This window comes from Trichoplusia ni, chromosome 14, assembly GCF_003590095.1.
Source record: "Trichoplusia ni isolate ovarian cell line Hi5 chromosome 14, tn1, whole genome shotgun sequence".
Taxonomy (NCBI): Eukaryota; Metazoa; Arthropoda; class Insecta; order Lepidoptera; family Noctuidae; genus Trichoplusia; species Trichoplusia ni.
In genome coordinates this window covers 11,120,785-11,138,055 of record NC_039491.1, presented here as the reverse complement: position 1 = coordinate 11,138,055, position 17,271 = coordinate 11,120,785, and the positions used below count along the sequence as shown (strand labels likewise).

General features: G+C 34.3%; 1 non-coding gene across 1 annotated transcript; it reads left to right on the top strand.

The window, feature by feature from the left end:
• The first annotated feature begins 3,110 nt into the window (after nt 1-3,110).
• On the top strand, nt 3,111-3,182 carry Trnae-cuc. The gene has a single exon. It is a non-coding gene; the product is annotated as a tRNA-Glu (tRNA).
• The last annotated feature ends 14,089 nt before the right edge of the window (nt 3,183-17,271 follow it).

The following is a 17,271-nucleotide window of genomic DNA, read 5'->3' as shown; positions in this document are numbered from 1 at the left end:
TGGCAGTTGGCTCACCGTGCGCTACCGTTTGACGGGTCGGCGATGAAAGATTTGCCGGAGATTATAATTGACAAGATCTTTGTTGGCTGTGACAATGGGGCTTAGTATAAATCGGGCCATTGTTAGGAGGAGATTAGCTGGAGTGCGCCCCGACACCGCTCCGTGGGTTTAATTCACGTAGTAATTGAATACAGAATCTATTCGACGACACAATGTGCGGTTCTCGCTAAACTTAATTCCTGATTGTCCCGTCGACGTGTCAGATTACGGGTATAATGCAGTTTAACTGGTTCCTTCACTGTTCAGCGAATATTATGTGCGTTCCCAGAATATTATTTGACAGAATGGGACTTCGTTAAATACTAAGTAGCTATACATTCAGTTGTTATTAGGGGAAGAATTATAAACATCTTGACTTCCGTAGTATTCATGTATTGTGACGAACATACTGGAGACACATGTATTTAGTTTATAAATAATATAAGTACTTGCAAATTTTTTTCCTTAATCCAACATCATCTCAGTTACCTTCACAAACATTGCAATTAATAATCAAACTCCATCCTCTGCCACAACACGACACGACATAAAGTCATCAGCCAAAACACCTGACAATGAGGCCACCCACTGCGCCAGCCCAGAGGTTCGTAGAAACAAAAGCATAGAACATAAATTCGCGTACGCCTGCAACGATCTGTGTTGCATACAAATATGTCAACAGCGGACAGGGTTACCGAATTAGTTATGGCTTCTGCTGTGAAAGATTTATTTCGGGAACGTCAGATTTTTTAAACGACCTAAAGATTAATTGTACCTACTGCGGTAAAAACGCGTTTATTTTTTGCAGGGAAGTCTATTCAAAATTCGTGAAGAATAATAATGTTGATAAAGTGCTTTAAGTGCTGCTTATCTAATGATATTTTTGTACAATTCCGCGCCATGGAATTTTAATGTCTTTTATATATTATTTATTAAATTTGTTTTTCACTAACTTTCCCTTTTTACCAGTACCTGTAAATATTTCTAGCCAGAATAAAAAATAATTCGTCGTTCCAAAATTTCATATTTTTTAAAACGTAAGCTATAAACAATCTAATTTACTCACCCTCCAGAAAAAACCGATATAATAACCTAAATACTCAATGGTTATCATATAATAATATTCAACGGCCGGCATAATACTCGATAAAATCGAAATCCGACGTGTGTGTGCCAGTATTTTGACAGGCATTACATGTCAAACAAATTTCGTGCAACACAACCCTATTTTGTCACACTGTGCGACCGAGGCACTTGATATACGCGGCCACATACGGCAACAGAATACATTTAATATTTTTTGGCTAAGTTTTTTTCGCTGACTGCACACTGTGCATGTGTGAATTGTTAAACGATTTCGTTCTATGTTTGTGCTATTTTTTGTGTGCACTTTAGCGTTTCGAATGACTTTTAGTTAGCTTTTAGAATGTTGGAAAAATGAACTTATTTCGGAATACTTATTTATCGACTTTTAGATTTTTTAAATAAGTGAAAGTTACAAATGTTGTTGTAAAAGTTTGTTAGACAGAGTCTTATTACTTTCCTTTTTACGTCAGCTTATTATTTTCCTAACATTATATTAGAATTTATAGATAAACTATATGCTAAGATATTAAATCTTAGCATATAATATATTATATTAAATCGGTAAAATTGTGCTTACACAGATGGCTCTATCCCAACATACAATCAGTCTTGTCATTTGTCACACAACAATTACAAATCATTTTTACAAACAACTTTTTTTTTGTGATTTTGAAGCTGTATCCAAAATCATGTAATAAAAAAAAACTTAACAAAATAACTATTTGCGATCGCTTTCCGCAGCTTAAGCTATCTCATGGCGTGTCAATCATCGTGTCAAACTCTACATCATGTGAAGGGCAATGGCGTGACAATTCGTCCAAAAAATCGTGATAGGCTTTATGATGCAGCCATTGTTGGTCGCCCACATGCTGTCAGGATGGTAGACTTTCTATTTTTATTGTGTTTTTTGTCCTGCATATTAATGAAATTGATTGTTTCATATTTTATCGATGTTACCTGCAACAATCTCAACCTTAGAGAAATCTGATTAAGGAATTTTTGAAGCCTTCAATTACAAAGACCTATTTATAACACTAAATAACTCTAATACGAACTGATTTACAACCGCTCATTATGACAATTATGATACTCAACCCACAACCTCTTATTGATTGAGTAAACTACATACGTACGTGCCCTTAATTATAAGTTCCAGACGTAATTATCGCCTAATAACATCGCAACATTGTTTCCCTGCAACGGTAATAACACAAGCATTATTAGTCAACTAAATTATACACCACAACACAGTAGCACAAATAATTCCACCCTTGAAAAAATAATCGTCTATACAAAACAAGTTTCATTATTTGACCAAAGCACGTCCGCATCTAATATTACCTTAACTATTTACATCACAAACCCTTACATTTATGATAATTAATACCTTTTACATCGGTTTCCTTTGAGAAAAAACGAAGTTATTGTCTCTCATCAACAAAAGCTATTGAATGCAGCTGCCGTTTAAGGCCAGACAAAGCTCCGAAGGGATAACATCGGCATAGTAGATCGTGGGACGTCGGCAACTGTCGGCCGTCGTCGGCTCCGCTCGGGCCGTCGATTGACTGACGTTGATCGACAGCCTTCGGCGACAGGTATGCAGTGCAGAGAGACATGCTAATGGCACTGTTTACCATATAATAAGTCGCGTATTAACAAAGTGGAATGGCGGTTCGGGTTTGAATTTGGAATGTCGATTTTATTTAAATAAATTCTATTTGGTTTTTTGTTGGAATTCGATTTTTAAAGTCGGATTTGTCTGCTATTATTATTGGCTGCAGACATTCGACGACTCGTTAAGATTTCTTGTAAATACCCAAGAAGCGGCAGATTTTCAAGTAACATACAAAGAACACGCCAACAATTTGCTCACGCACAATTACTCTCATTAAAGGATCATTAACGATCCAAGAATATTATTTTACTAGCTGTCATACTTTATCACTTGCTGAAATTCACCAGTTATTTCGAGCTACATTGTATCATCCGATATGGTCTAGTGGCTAGGATACCTGGCTCTCACCCAGGAGGCTCGGGTTCGATTCCCGGTATCGGAATACTTTTTGCTTTTCTGGCATTTATATATAAAACTATTTAATGCCGGAAAAACAAAACATTACCAGTCGTTATGTCCATATTATAAAACGCGTGCAATTAAAACTTTTTGAAATGTTGCAAAATCTTCTTATAAATAATTAAGCAAGTATAATGTATAATGACTGTAATTAATATTATAATTTAGGTTAATTTTAGCCTTAACTTACACTAAAAATATTTAAAAATGGAATCTAATCTGATGAGAAATGCGATTTTTATGTAAATAATTTTAAATACCGACATAATATGAATAATTTTAACAATTAAGGACAACTCAGTTACAATAAATTTTAATTAATTACCTTTTAACACATAAATTTATTAATGTAAATAAAGGAGTGTTTATATTTGAATGTCTAAAATTTTTGTAAAAATTGTGCAATCAGTAGTTTTATACAATCTTTATAATTAACTTTAAATCCGTTAGTATTATTATGACATAATCTTGTAAGATAAAATTAAATTACCTACGTCTTATATTTTTGCATGAGGATATTAAAACTAAACTTGTAGAAAAATGTTATAATTTTTTTGACGTAATTGCCACCTAAATGCAGTTGCATTCTAATCGTTTTTTTACTTTGTAAAAGGGATACTTTATTTTTATTTACAACAATTACTAGATTTGTAAAATAGTCGAAATTCAAACTTTTCTCGAATTCACTTTTTTCCCCAACTCTCTGTTTTTTTCCATCAATGCGAACAAATTGTCATCAGCTCCAAAATTTCTAAGTCTTCTCCAATTTTCTCTGAAACCCTTAACATATAAAGTACTTAAATCTACATAGAATCCAGCTTCGTCTACAAAGCTGTATTTCAAACGGACAGAGACAATTATACCGTTGTTATAAATCTGGAAGCCTCCTTACCATGTTTGAACATACACGAGAGCTCTACAATCGACTTCAAGCTCTCCGCCACTACTCGTAAGTCTATTTTCACTTGCAGCAAATGATTTTCGGAATTTGTATCTGATTCCAGATGGACGTTTGTCAGATATCAATTGAGTATCTGAACGCAGCCAGACCAGAATTCAAATGATACCTGATATCTTTGAAACGAGATCCTTATTATGCGAGTTTTTTGGAAGCCGTTGACGCAAAAGTGTTTGTATTGTCTGTAGGGGAGAAGTGCTAGGTTTTGTGTTACAGGATTCAACACTTCTTTGAATTATTCCTTTGAGAAATCTTTTTTTTGGAAACTACGTTGGAGTAATATTTGCTGAATTGGTTTTTTAGATATAAATGCTACTCGAAATTGAAATACGATGGGTATATATGATGATAGAAATGACGATAGAAGTATAAAAATGTATAACAAATTTTCTAATTGTTGTTTCAAATTATTAAACAGCCCAAAACTCTTCTTAAAACAATGTCTAGATATCTAAATCCCTTAAACTCTAGACTTATACTGACAGACACTCAGAACATGAAACCTAAACGCTGGTAAATGCTAATTTATTATGTACATGTTGATACTGAGACGTCATACGTCAAACTCCGGCAGATTTATAAGCCCCATTCAGTGCTTGTCTGCTACATTATCTAGCCCTTTTCATTTCTCGTACAAGGTCGTTAGGTATTGTATAAGATTTATATAACTTTGTATTTAGATCAAAAAGGAATTATGTCTGTTAGTGAGTAGGTTTAATATGGCTGCTGGCATGTCTTTAAACAATCATACCTATTTTATCTAGCACTTTACTTCATTTTTATGATGAATAAAAAATGTTTTTTATATTATTTTATCTGCGTGTCTAATAAATCTCTCGTTAATCACTGTATGCATAACTATTAATTTTGTATTAACATCTTTTCTTGGAATTTAGAAACTTGTCGCACAAAGATGTTAAAATTGCTCACCACAACAGTTATAAGCTTAAACATTCCTTGAGATTTAGTGCCATTTTTATTGTAGAAATAAATCTTGCAATCAATAATAGAAATGTAAATTTCGACATTGAACCAACGCACATTATTAAATAAAACAAATTGTTATAAATCACGACACTGGCTAAGGTCCGACCTTCTGTGTCAATGTACATTAATATCTCATTGTTCAGCCAACACTTTATTGAAACTAATTGATTCGTGATGTAATGTTTTGATTTTATAAGATGCTTAGGAAAAATCTCCTTAAGAATCTTAAAATTCAAGGTCGCGCTGGCTACTGGTTAGGTCAACGTTCCGACGTCTGATTGTAATCAGAGTTGTAATTGGTTTCTTTATCAGTAAATGTCAGACGAAATCTATTTCATTGAGAATTCGATAACAATCTAAGTTTACAACTGCTTTACGAAACTGATACGAGCTGTCGCTTTTATAATATGTACCAGATTGATTACTTCCATCGTTTTATCTGCTACCTGGTAAAATTTAACTAGCTTTGCATCTATAATCGTGCATATTCAGAAATCTTTGTCTCCATTATTGTTTTTCTATCTTCGAGATTTATTTTTGTTTGTCCTCTATAGTAATTTATTTGGGAACTTTTTGTTCTCGCGGTACGTTGTATAATCCTCGCGCTGTCAAGTCACCAGTCGCGTCGGGATAAAAATGTCCGACTACTGTCGTGTGGAGAGCGGTGTCAGCTACCGTTCGTGTCCCATAATCGTTCTTTATATTGATTTGAATTCTACTTTTTTGTTGGGTTCGGTTTTATTCACATTTGTTGGCGGCTGTAAGGCTTTGGAGTTTAATAGATTTTATTTCTTCCTTGAGATTAAGTGTGCAGTTTTTGATTTACGTTTCTTCATGTTAGTGTTATTCACTAACATAAAGTCATAACTTGGTATTAGACCGATAACCTTACCTATAATGCTAATGTAATTCAAATAATAATTGTCTCTAACGACGGAAGCAATCAAAAGCAAACTGAACAAATCAATCTCTATCTCTAAATCACGTCGCATTACGGAAATAATATACCGATGTAATAACCACTCCACGCCATTTGTTAGCCCGTAATGTCTGACTCGACGGCTACCGGTTTTTACCGTCTGATTGACGGCTGTCGGCTTCGCTTACACACCAGCAAAGTTACCAATACCGACTCCTAACTTCTTAACTCGTTGAGTTAGAGTTTAGTTTTGTTTGGCTAGATATTTTTTCAAGTTTTGTACATCAACATTTACTGCGGCGCCGGTCTTGGGCCAGATCTTGAATATCATCTACTTATTCATTATGGGCCCCTATTCGGTGTTAATCATAATCGGTAGTCTCATTACTTTGGTGTAAGGAGATTTCTACAGTCATCGTGTTGATTATAAGTTGTTTGTGAGTGTGCTGTGGCATTGAGTGGTAACAATCACTTATATTTTATGGTCAGTTTTTTAGTTATCTTAAATTATAGAGTTGAACATCTTTCCATTGAATTTGTATGAGATGTGCTTAGGTATAATAGTTTTGATTATAGCTGAAGATTATTTTCGGAAATTATCTTCGTGTCGTTTGTAAGTGTTCATAAATACGAGTTTAGTAATTCCTAGAGCTATTACATTAACAGAATTTTACCTTAAAGACGATTTACCAAAATGAGCATTCTTGTAATAAAACTTTGGAATCTGAATCATTCATATTCAAAGCTCAGTCACCAGTAAAGTAGATCTAAACGTTAGTCAAGTAAACGTTTCAACATTTCAATAAACATTTCCAAATAAGCTAAGGTTTTATTGTTATTAATATTGGTTTACATAATTTATGCAAAGTTTATTAGTTCCTACTTAGCGTGTCCGTTCCATATTATAAATTAATAAATTTAATATGATAGGTGAGGTTTTAAGCTTGTCTTAATCTTTGACCATGTTAAGAACTCGAGGGCTTACGTCAATAGAATATTAAAACATGATGAATGTATGTTGGAATAATTTAAATAATAAATCTTGAGTAAGCATGTACTTATTTTGATCTTGTAGGTAACTCAGTCGAGTCGTTGCTTTTAGTTTTTAAATGTGCAATTACTGACAAAGTCTTAACATTAAACCAGTCAAATTTATAATTCAGATGTGGAGAACATCAATAAATTAATCTAATAAATACTTAAGTAATGTACATTTTATTCAAGGATACGTGCTAATTAGTTATACCCAAGAAACATAACATAAGACCGAAGTCTTAATCACTGATATTATAAAAAGAAGGATCCGACCACGATCGATCCAATCATCTGTCAGATTAAAATCTACGTAAAATAAAACGAACAACTTCTTAACACAGTAAAAACATTCAGATGTGAATACAATAAAACTCCAATTCACTATACATCATATTTATTTGCATTAAACAACGCAATCATTCAAGGAGATTTATTAATTAATACACGTCAAAGTCTAGATGTTGATATAAAAAGAACGAGCGCACATAAATCATTCTGTCTGAGAATATTCGATAAACAAAAGAAAATTGCTCAAGAAACGCTTGAGGGTTTTGACTGGCGGAATTTATTAACAAAATTACTCAAAGACAATGAGGGATATTTAGAAACGGCAAAGACAAATTGTCCGAGGTATTGTGTAGATAAACAAGCTGAGGCTAGATTGAAGGGAGTGGAAAAATGAGAGGCGGTGAGGCACTTGTTATGAGAAACGGCGATTGTTTAAATATTGTTGGGAATTTATCAATAGAATACCGACGTTATCAAGATAGAAATAATACAGACGTTGATAGAGGTAGAATATATAAACATATTGAAATGAATCTTCATATCTCCAATTATAATGTCATCGTGCATCTATTAATAACATTAAAGCAAATTAATGGCATTCCTTTATTACTAAAGATACACACAACATAAATTACTGCAGATGGTAGATTAATATTAATACATCATTTGTAAGATGACTCAAATGTCAAACATTAGAGTCACCATCCTCTTCTAGTGAGCCGACAAGCTATCAATATTTTAATCGTAGCTATTGTTAATACTAATAAACAGTAATCAGACGTTAAACGAAGTCATAACCATAATGATTACTATTTTATAAGTTGCTTTACTTGTAACATTTGCGCATTACTGCAAATACCAGAAGTAAACTGTGCAAACAGTTTTGCGGGGTTTATACAAAACAAATAACTATAATGTAAACAGTTTAATAAATAAATAAATAAAAAATAATAAAGGAACGTATTACAAATCAAATAGTTGAGACGATGGTTCGAATAAAGATCCCGAAGTTTTCAAAGAAACGTTAGCATAATTGTAATCCGCTAAATTCGTATAACACGCACCAGTAGTCCAAAAAGCATTCAGAGCCCGTTCGTCATAGTTGATGGATGGTAATGAATAGCACTTTTATGCACTGGTGAGGTGAACACCGTTTATTGTCGACGATTGATTGTGAAACCACTTCTTGTTTGTTGCCGACGTTTCAACTCCATTGGCTTTGAATGGATTATAAAGTATATTTACGATTCGTTTGAATCGTAACCAGAGATGGATGGATATTGTTGGTAATTTGAAGGGAAATGAAATGTTGCTTGGATATTTGTGGCTGTAAGGTTGAGTAAATATACCCGTGCAGGTAATGTAAGTCGTAAGTAAGTAATTATAGTCGGATGAGATAGCGGAATTGAGTATTCATCCAATAGAAATTGATAAACTGCAGTATTTATAAGTGAAGTATGAAAACGGTATACTCAATATAAGTAGGTATTTTAGAAGCGTCATTAAAAAAATATACACAAGTGTTATTCCTTGATTGAACAGTCAGTGCTCTAGAAACTATTATTCATGGCGGAAAAATATTCAGCAAAATCACGGATATTACTTTTAAATGAAGTGGGTGGGTTTTGCTAGTTTTTATTCCTTTTTGCAACAAAGTCGTACAGTACGAGATTTATGTACTTGTCTTGAAACCGCAAGTAATAAATTACCGTTGAACTTAAGGCTAAGTAGTGACAACTTGCTAAGTGATAGTCTACAGACCAAACCAGATTCTCACAGTACATGTCCTAGGTAACTAAGTACTTGGTGATGTTTATCAACGTTATGTAGACTTATTACGTTATCTTGGTTTATAAGGATCATGCTGATGGTAGTAAATACCTGATTGTTCGATTGCTGATGATTCAAATAATATTGATATTTAAAATAGACTGCATGAGTAAGTCGATATGGACAGTTTCCAGTCTTTTATTTCCATAGAGTACATTTACACTGTCAGATGTATTTTGAAATAAATCTACCATTAGCGTAGGCAGTTGCTCTTGTGAAATATACAAGCAATGAATATAATTAACCATCTATCTAAAACTCCCCTAAAACACTGTGGCACAGATAAGAAATTAATGTCACTGTAACACAATAACTGGTAGACGTCAGACAAACCATTGTGTCTATACAGAGGGAGTGTGGCGAGACAAACGGTGCTAATTATTCATCATTAGTGGCAATCGCGGCCGGGATGATGTATGGCGCCCGAGAACCATTCATCATGCGGCCTTTGTTTCTTGAGCGAGGAATATTTGTGGAAGTGAGACGTTGTTTGTATGGGGATTTAAGCTTATGGGCTTTTTGCATGGTAAGTATCCGCCTGGAAATTAATGTCCATTATGATTCATTTTGCGAATCAAGTTTTGTCGTTAAGTAATAATTTTGCATTTTGTAACGATTCCTGCCCTACTTATCGAAGAGTTAGAAACAAATGGAAAGAACTGTTAACAAGAAGTCATAAAAAGTTTCTGAATAAAAATGTGTAACTAATAATATTTCACCAAGCTCGAATCTGCGTTGCGTCATTCGACTAACGGAAAAATATATTATCAAAGATTTATTAGCAGCTCACAAATCTTTCAGCTTTTTTTTATTTCGTTACATCATAACAATTTAGACACAAACAAAACATACGAAAATAAACATTCGCACTTTAAACCTGTCAACTTATCCTTTAAAAGCAAGACAACTAGTTTTAATGACCAACCACAAAAAAGCGGAGCTTACAAAACACCTCGTTATGGGTTACCTTCATCAAGAACTGTCAAATTAATTGACAGCTCATACAGCTGACACGTATTGCTCGGCGTTTTGAATTTAAAACAAAATTAATTATACAATCAATCAGACGACATGTCATGGCCGCAAAGGTGTTGCTTTTCGCGCGGCAAAATGCCAATCAACGTACAAAATGCTCACCCAAGCGGCACGACAGCTCCAAATCAGAAAAGACCTTACATTGCTGAACTGGTTTCAATACTTTCAACTTTATATTCAGGACGTTAGAGCTTACTGCAGGCGGAGGAGGGCCGGTTACATAAGTCATAGCCATCGTCACTCATGTCGGTAGTTTAACAGCCCGATTCGCCACACTTTAATCGAGTCGCTCAATAAACTGAACCTGCTCAAGGTGAGAACGGTCTCAAAAGCCGCATTTTAAAAGGAGAAATTTTTATGTTTCGCCTGTCATTTCACGCGCATTTAATGTTAATTCGCACATTTCTTGTCTTTGGCTGAATGCGTTTTAATTTTCTCGATCGGAAATCAGCCGCGAATTTATGTGTACGCATGTACAGTGTCGGCAGTAAAATTTACGACACAGAAACAGAAAGGAATGAAAAGACGGAATTGAGAAATAAAACTGTTTTCACATTCAAAATAGCGCAATATATTTTACTGAACGTTTATGATGTTGAAATTTATGTGCCGATTCATTTGGTGTAGTATAAAAAATAATAAATCTTGATAGGGAACCGGGGTTCGCGTTAGTCGAGATTATGGTTTCCTGTGTTACGAATGATCTTGTAAAAATTAAGCATTCGAGGAAACAGAATGATCGATACGCCCCACATATTAACGCCAAGCCCCGTGTATGCCGGATACGTTATACATTTGATATAAGATGTTTAACGCGCGTAGAAAATCATTAGAACCCGGAACATAATCTATCACGCAAAGAAAATATTTTCATTTGAAAACATACCGTTTATTTTGAATTAAGAAATTATTCGCTTTCACTACGGGAAACTAAATAGCTCTTAACAATTTCGACAAAGTGCATCAATCCTTCATAATTTATCTATACAGCCGTCAATTGCAAGAACCGCAGTCCACAGAAAATATTTCTTTAAATTTTGTATCTTTTGTGAGATGACAAGCAAGTATTGATCCTTTATGTTTTTCTTTTATTCTCTAATTGGCATGGAAGCACTCGTGGCTTCTGTATTCACAACTCACGATGAATGTGCCTTAATGATATTGAATGCGTTACAAGCAATATTGATTTAATGCCAGTATACGTCAGGAATGAAGAAAAAAGAATTGCGGATGATCATGACGATGATATTAAATCTCTGCATGGACAGACAGATGAAATAGAGGTGACGTGTTAAACATACTCTGAAACTTCTTAAATGCAACCGAACTTTTATACAAATAATTTGTGTTTACTGCTTGAGGAATTATTAAAACTATAAAATTCTGTGTTTTCCGAATCAAATATTTTGAAGACAGGTATAAACTTTTTGTCAAATGAGATCTACATATTAAATGCTTTTAAATCTCCAAGGCCGATCATTCACTGATGTCCATTCGAATTCATAATACTTAAGAGAATCGTAAAATTCAATTCAAATGATGATGCACGTTAAAGAGGCTCATCGTACATAAGTGCTATTGACAACGTCAAGTGTGTTCGCTACCGGTTCTCACTTGGAGCTCGTTACGCCCAAACCACTGCGGCTTGTCGGCAACCGACTCCTACGCACCAACTCTCATGTGGTTAACATCAGGGGTCAGTTGGCCATCCCGTACACACGACTACTGATTATCTCATTAGAATTAATGTCTTGAATAAATTAACTCCTCAACGAACACTATTTTAGCTTATATTAAAATGCAAATCAGACAATTTAGATCCTTTTAGTGCCTACGCTTATGAATTTTTAAACTTCAACGCCTAGCGAGTACTTTCAAAATGGCATCGTTAAATTTTATAAGGTCGTATCTATGCATGCGACAATATTGCAAATTGATAGTTTGCGTGGAATGTATGGGTATCGGGTGATATAAAATTCCAATGGTGGACAGGTTTCGGTATGTATGAGACCTATTACAATGTAAGAAACATTTTAGAGACATTAATTCAATTTGTTTGGTATTATAATGCAGATGCTTAGATAAATGTGATTTAATAAATGATCAATCGAAATGCAAAATGTATACGAAGGACGATAGCATGGATATACAAGAAGTTGCCTAGAACTGTATATTATTTGTTAAATCTAACTACATGCTATGAGAAATATTTTACTTTAATGCAACTATCAGATTGGGCATATAACTGCCAGTATAGAAGAAGTCATATGGATAAATCTAGGAAAAATAAACCTCGGAAGCTCTTAGTAAAAATCTTTGTTTCTTTACGATGAGAATGCAGTTTAGCTGGAATTTGTTCAGTTAGTTATTTGTCTAAACAATTTACTGTTTTCAATCCGTGCCTGACGAATGTTTATATAGGATGGTGCCAAATTTCATGTTTACGTTGGTTAGGCTCCAATATTTATTATTTAAGGATGCAGTTACAATATTAAAACTACTGTGTTAGTTATTTTTTTTTTGAACTATAACAAACACATTCTATGACAAGCAATGAAGGAGATAATTTAAAATTATTTAAACCCAACATTACTGCAAAACACAGTTACACGATATCGACTTGATTATATCCGGTATCGATTGTTCTCAATCGATTTTCTCTAGTTAGTGACGAATATTTTTCATTATAAAACATTTCTCATCACAATGAGATGACAGTTATCTGAATATCACTCGATTCGTCTCATTGTTGAAGCGTCAGAATCGATTATTTCCTAGACATCGATATTACACGTAGTGACAAATATTGTTTAACAGAATGGGTTCCAGTATCAAAGCAAGCGGCGGTAACTCGAGTTCGATTCGATTCGTCTCGGTATCGTTGGCTCAGAATCGATTTACACTAGTTAGGTATCGGTAAAGGTGCCGCCGCCCGTCCCGCGGTGTCAACCAATTTGTTCGATAGTCACGGAAACAATCGATTTCGAATATCGGTAGTTGAGTGGACATTGGTGTGAATGGATTTTTTATTAACTCTTTTTAATAAACAGAGTAAGAACATGTTTAATGTTACTTGCGATACGTGTTTTTATGTTCTCGTGAAACATGATACTATTTCGTGTTCTTGTTTGGTTTTTTTTTGCTGTAGGCACATATATCCAGTGGTTTTTGATGGCATTTTAATAGGTTTATCATGGTCGTTAGTAAGCAAGCAAATATTAAAATAAAGAGACAATTCTGCTATCAACTTACAACTACAAAACCTACTACAAACATGGATATACAACTTGAAACAAGAAATCTCGGAGTAAATACATCATTTGTTTCACACAATGTTCTATTTCGATAACTAATTGGCCACCCAGTGAGCTCCGTTTCTTTGACTTCTGTAGCACCGCCAGCGTCTCAGTGATACGGCTGTATCAATTTGTACGTTATTCACTGCCTCGTTTCGGTGTGTCAACAAATTTGCGCGGTAGCCGCGGAAACAATCGATTAGGGACATCGGTAAACTGTCTGTACGACTGATTTTTTTGCGGACGTGGGAATTGAAGAGAAATTGTTAGCATTGTTTGTTTAGTTGTAGCTTTGTTTGAGGTAAACGAGGTTTTCTTTGTGATTGTTGGTTGATCGAGAGTGTTGAATGTTGATGTGTGATATTATTTTTCAAACTTTTACTTTAAAAAATAATGAAGAACCATATATCCTTAGCACCTTTGATAAATTAAACCATTACCTGCAGTATTGCGTGTATTCAGGCCAAACAAGTAATAACAATCAGTCTCCATCATTATCAACTGACAAGCATAAAATTGGTGTTTAAAAAATAAATGGTTGATGCGAAATTGGAAACTTTTGTGGGTATAGCAGACACAAAGGCCTGGTCGTAGCGGTTAACTGAACATAATGCTGGAGATAAATTATGGTGATGTTTCGTGTGGGCGGCGAGCACCGCTACGAGTTTGTTTTGTGGATTGTTAATAGATAGACGTTTTCTATGCTAATGACATGTATAACGTATAAAATGTTTGATTATACGTCAAATGTGGGACATGAGATTTGATTACTCAGTTAAGATTGATATTCATAGTTTTTTCTTAAGTTAATAGTAGGTAGGTACCTACATCCTGTGCTAATAAAAAGTACAACAATTAAAGTTTATTCTTCATTAATTAAAAATATCGTTTTCAATTATGTATTTACTTTTGAATATTCTTTGTATACCAATTTCTGCTAATCATAACTATTACCTATAACATAGTTTATGACAGGCCTATATAGCAGAAATATATATGACAGTCGGATATTTATCCGTAATCAAATAAAAAAATGGTTTAGTTTTTTTCAAACCAACCTAATCTCTTCAAACACTGAACCGCCGAATGTCGACAATTACCATTGTCCAAGCATTATCTACCTCCATCTGTTCAAGTGCTATTACAGCAGTTGCAAAAAAGAGACACCACTCTACAATGTATAGAGCGCTATCTTGCTTCCACCGCTGCATTCAAGAAATACACATAAAAGTTATAAAGCTAAAAGACATTTACGAAGTAGCATGTAGCTACGTTATAGCTAATTATAAATATTATGACACCAAACCTCCGGGCTCCGGGCTCAATTTCTTCAATCAACTCCATAAAACAAAGATTAGCTATATGTATGATTACATTAATTTCTTTTACTGTGTGCATTTAAATTGTGTTGCGTAAATCACAGTTATAAATCAAAGTGTAATCAAGCTGCTTGCTAATAGCAACGCTTGAACATTAATTGGCAAATTTCATAAGCCGTTGGTTTTAAATTAATCAGTTACGACATTTGCCTTGCATGTTTATTGCTCCGCGAATTTGATCGGGTTTATAGCATTGCAAAAATGTCTTAATGCGGTGCATCCGTTTGTTAGATTAAATGAACTAGTAATTAATACTAGAGTATGAAGATAATCGTTATAAGTCGTGTGCGGTCATGTTTCTAGTTAATTTTGTTAATTTCCTGATAAAGGTTTTTCTGGACAAATTGCAGTATGACATCAGACTTGCTTGTATGCCAGTTTGCCCTATAGATATTTATAATTCACATTTAAATTAATATCTTCCAAGAACGGACGCTAATACGACTTGATGCAGCGCATAAACTCTTCGGGATAATTAAAGGAAATGACTCAATACACTGTAAAGTAAGCATGTATGGTATTTACGACCGCTTTACTAATACATGCCATTCTTAGACTCAATAAATAAGAGGATATTAAGCAAAACACCAACATTGCTTATAAGTACGCAATTATGTTAAAATATGTCTGACACGCCTAATTTTATAATGACAGTATAAATTGATTAACATTACTTTAAAAGTGAGCAGCGTTCCGCAGATCAATAAATAATGTTAAATAGGCGAGTACTTAACATTCATTAGGAAAACCTCCCACGGGGATATTAAAACTATAGAGTTACCTCATTATATTTTGATTAGGATCTATGCACCAAAGTGAATACGGATAAGCAAGACAAATTAATCCATCAAGTCGTTTAATCCTGTGGGCTGTCAGGCCAGCGGGCTGATGTCAAGCCGCCTGTCAAAATCATGACGCATGAGTGCGCCTACCGTAGTGCGGTCGCTTCACAAGATTTTTTTTCTTATTTTTTTTTTCGCCCTCAAATGACAGTGTAATTCGTGAAACTGGAAACGGCGGATTATTCGGTTTTCGGAACTGCTTTTTATGACTTGACCTTTGTCGGAGACAGTTGTTACGTTGTTTATTATATTTGTTAAGTTTTTTTGATAATTCTGTCGTCGATTCTGTTTTTAAGGGTGTTGATTTATGTTTATACCTTTTATATTCCCTGCATAAAATAAATAACTTTTCAAAACATCTTTATGCATTGTCTGACAGCAAGTACCTACACATTTTTGGAAGGATTTAATTTAATGTCTTGTTATTTTATAATACAGCTCAATAATATAAAAAAGCATGTTACTGATTCTTAGTCGAAAGACAATTGTTAATTGATTCTTAACTCACTTTGCATGATCTAATGTATTTTTTTCATTACACCTGTTCTATTAAATCTGGACACAATTACATACAAAAGCTCATACAAAACCGTAACATATGACGTCACTGTGTGTAGTGACCGGATATCACGGACTTAAAAGCCGCGCCTTAATCAGTTAATTAGCGCTCACAACACAATGAGCCACACTGGGGATTAAGTTTTTATCAGCTCATTTGTGACGTGACATAATCTGCGCGCGGCCGCAATCTGTCATAACTGTCACGCTTGTCAACTGTCACGGTGACGTGACGCGTTCGGCTAGCGTTTGATCCGATGCGTGGAGGGCGGAGTATTGTTTTTTTTTTATTTTTTGTTGTTCTAGTTTTGCTTCTGGCTTATACAAGAATATAAATATTGATTTTTTTTTCTTTTGAATTCGTAGTAGTGGTAGTATAAATTCAACTCAGTTAATAGGTATACATTTACTTAGTAATCTGCCTTAGAAGTTTATCTATTTTTGAACAATAAGTTGAATTAAATTGGCTGAATATTGCTAAGTTGCGGCATCTTCCACAATAAAAAGTAAATTACCTAATTAATGTCATTTCATCACGACGCTAACTACAAGATTCCACCTGTCAACTAACGCCATATATCAAGATTGTAATAATCATAAGTGACATCCATTTTCTACGATCAAAATGAATTGTTTCCCCGAACTAAACAAGTTGCGTGTGTTAATTGCTAATTGATATATTGCACGTTGCGTTTGCTGTCACAGAGTAAGTACCTCACAGAGGGTTCATATAATTGATAAAATAGCACAATTGTAGGTAGACAAGTAAATTGTGATTCGTTTTTGCCATACATGTATTTTTATTCAGCTGTCATAAACAGAAAAGACCTACATCTTTGACAGTCGTTACAGGTAGTCAGAAGCTTGATAAAGTCTGACAGCCAATCTAACCAAGGGGTATCGTGTTGCCCAGGTAACTGGGTTAAGGAGGTCAGATAGGCAGTC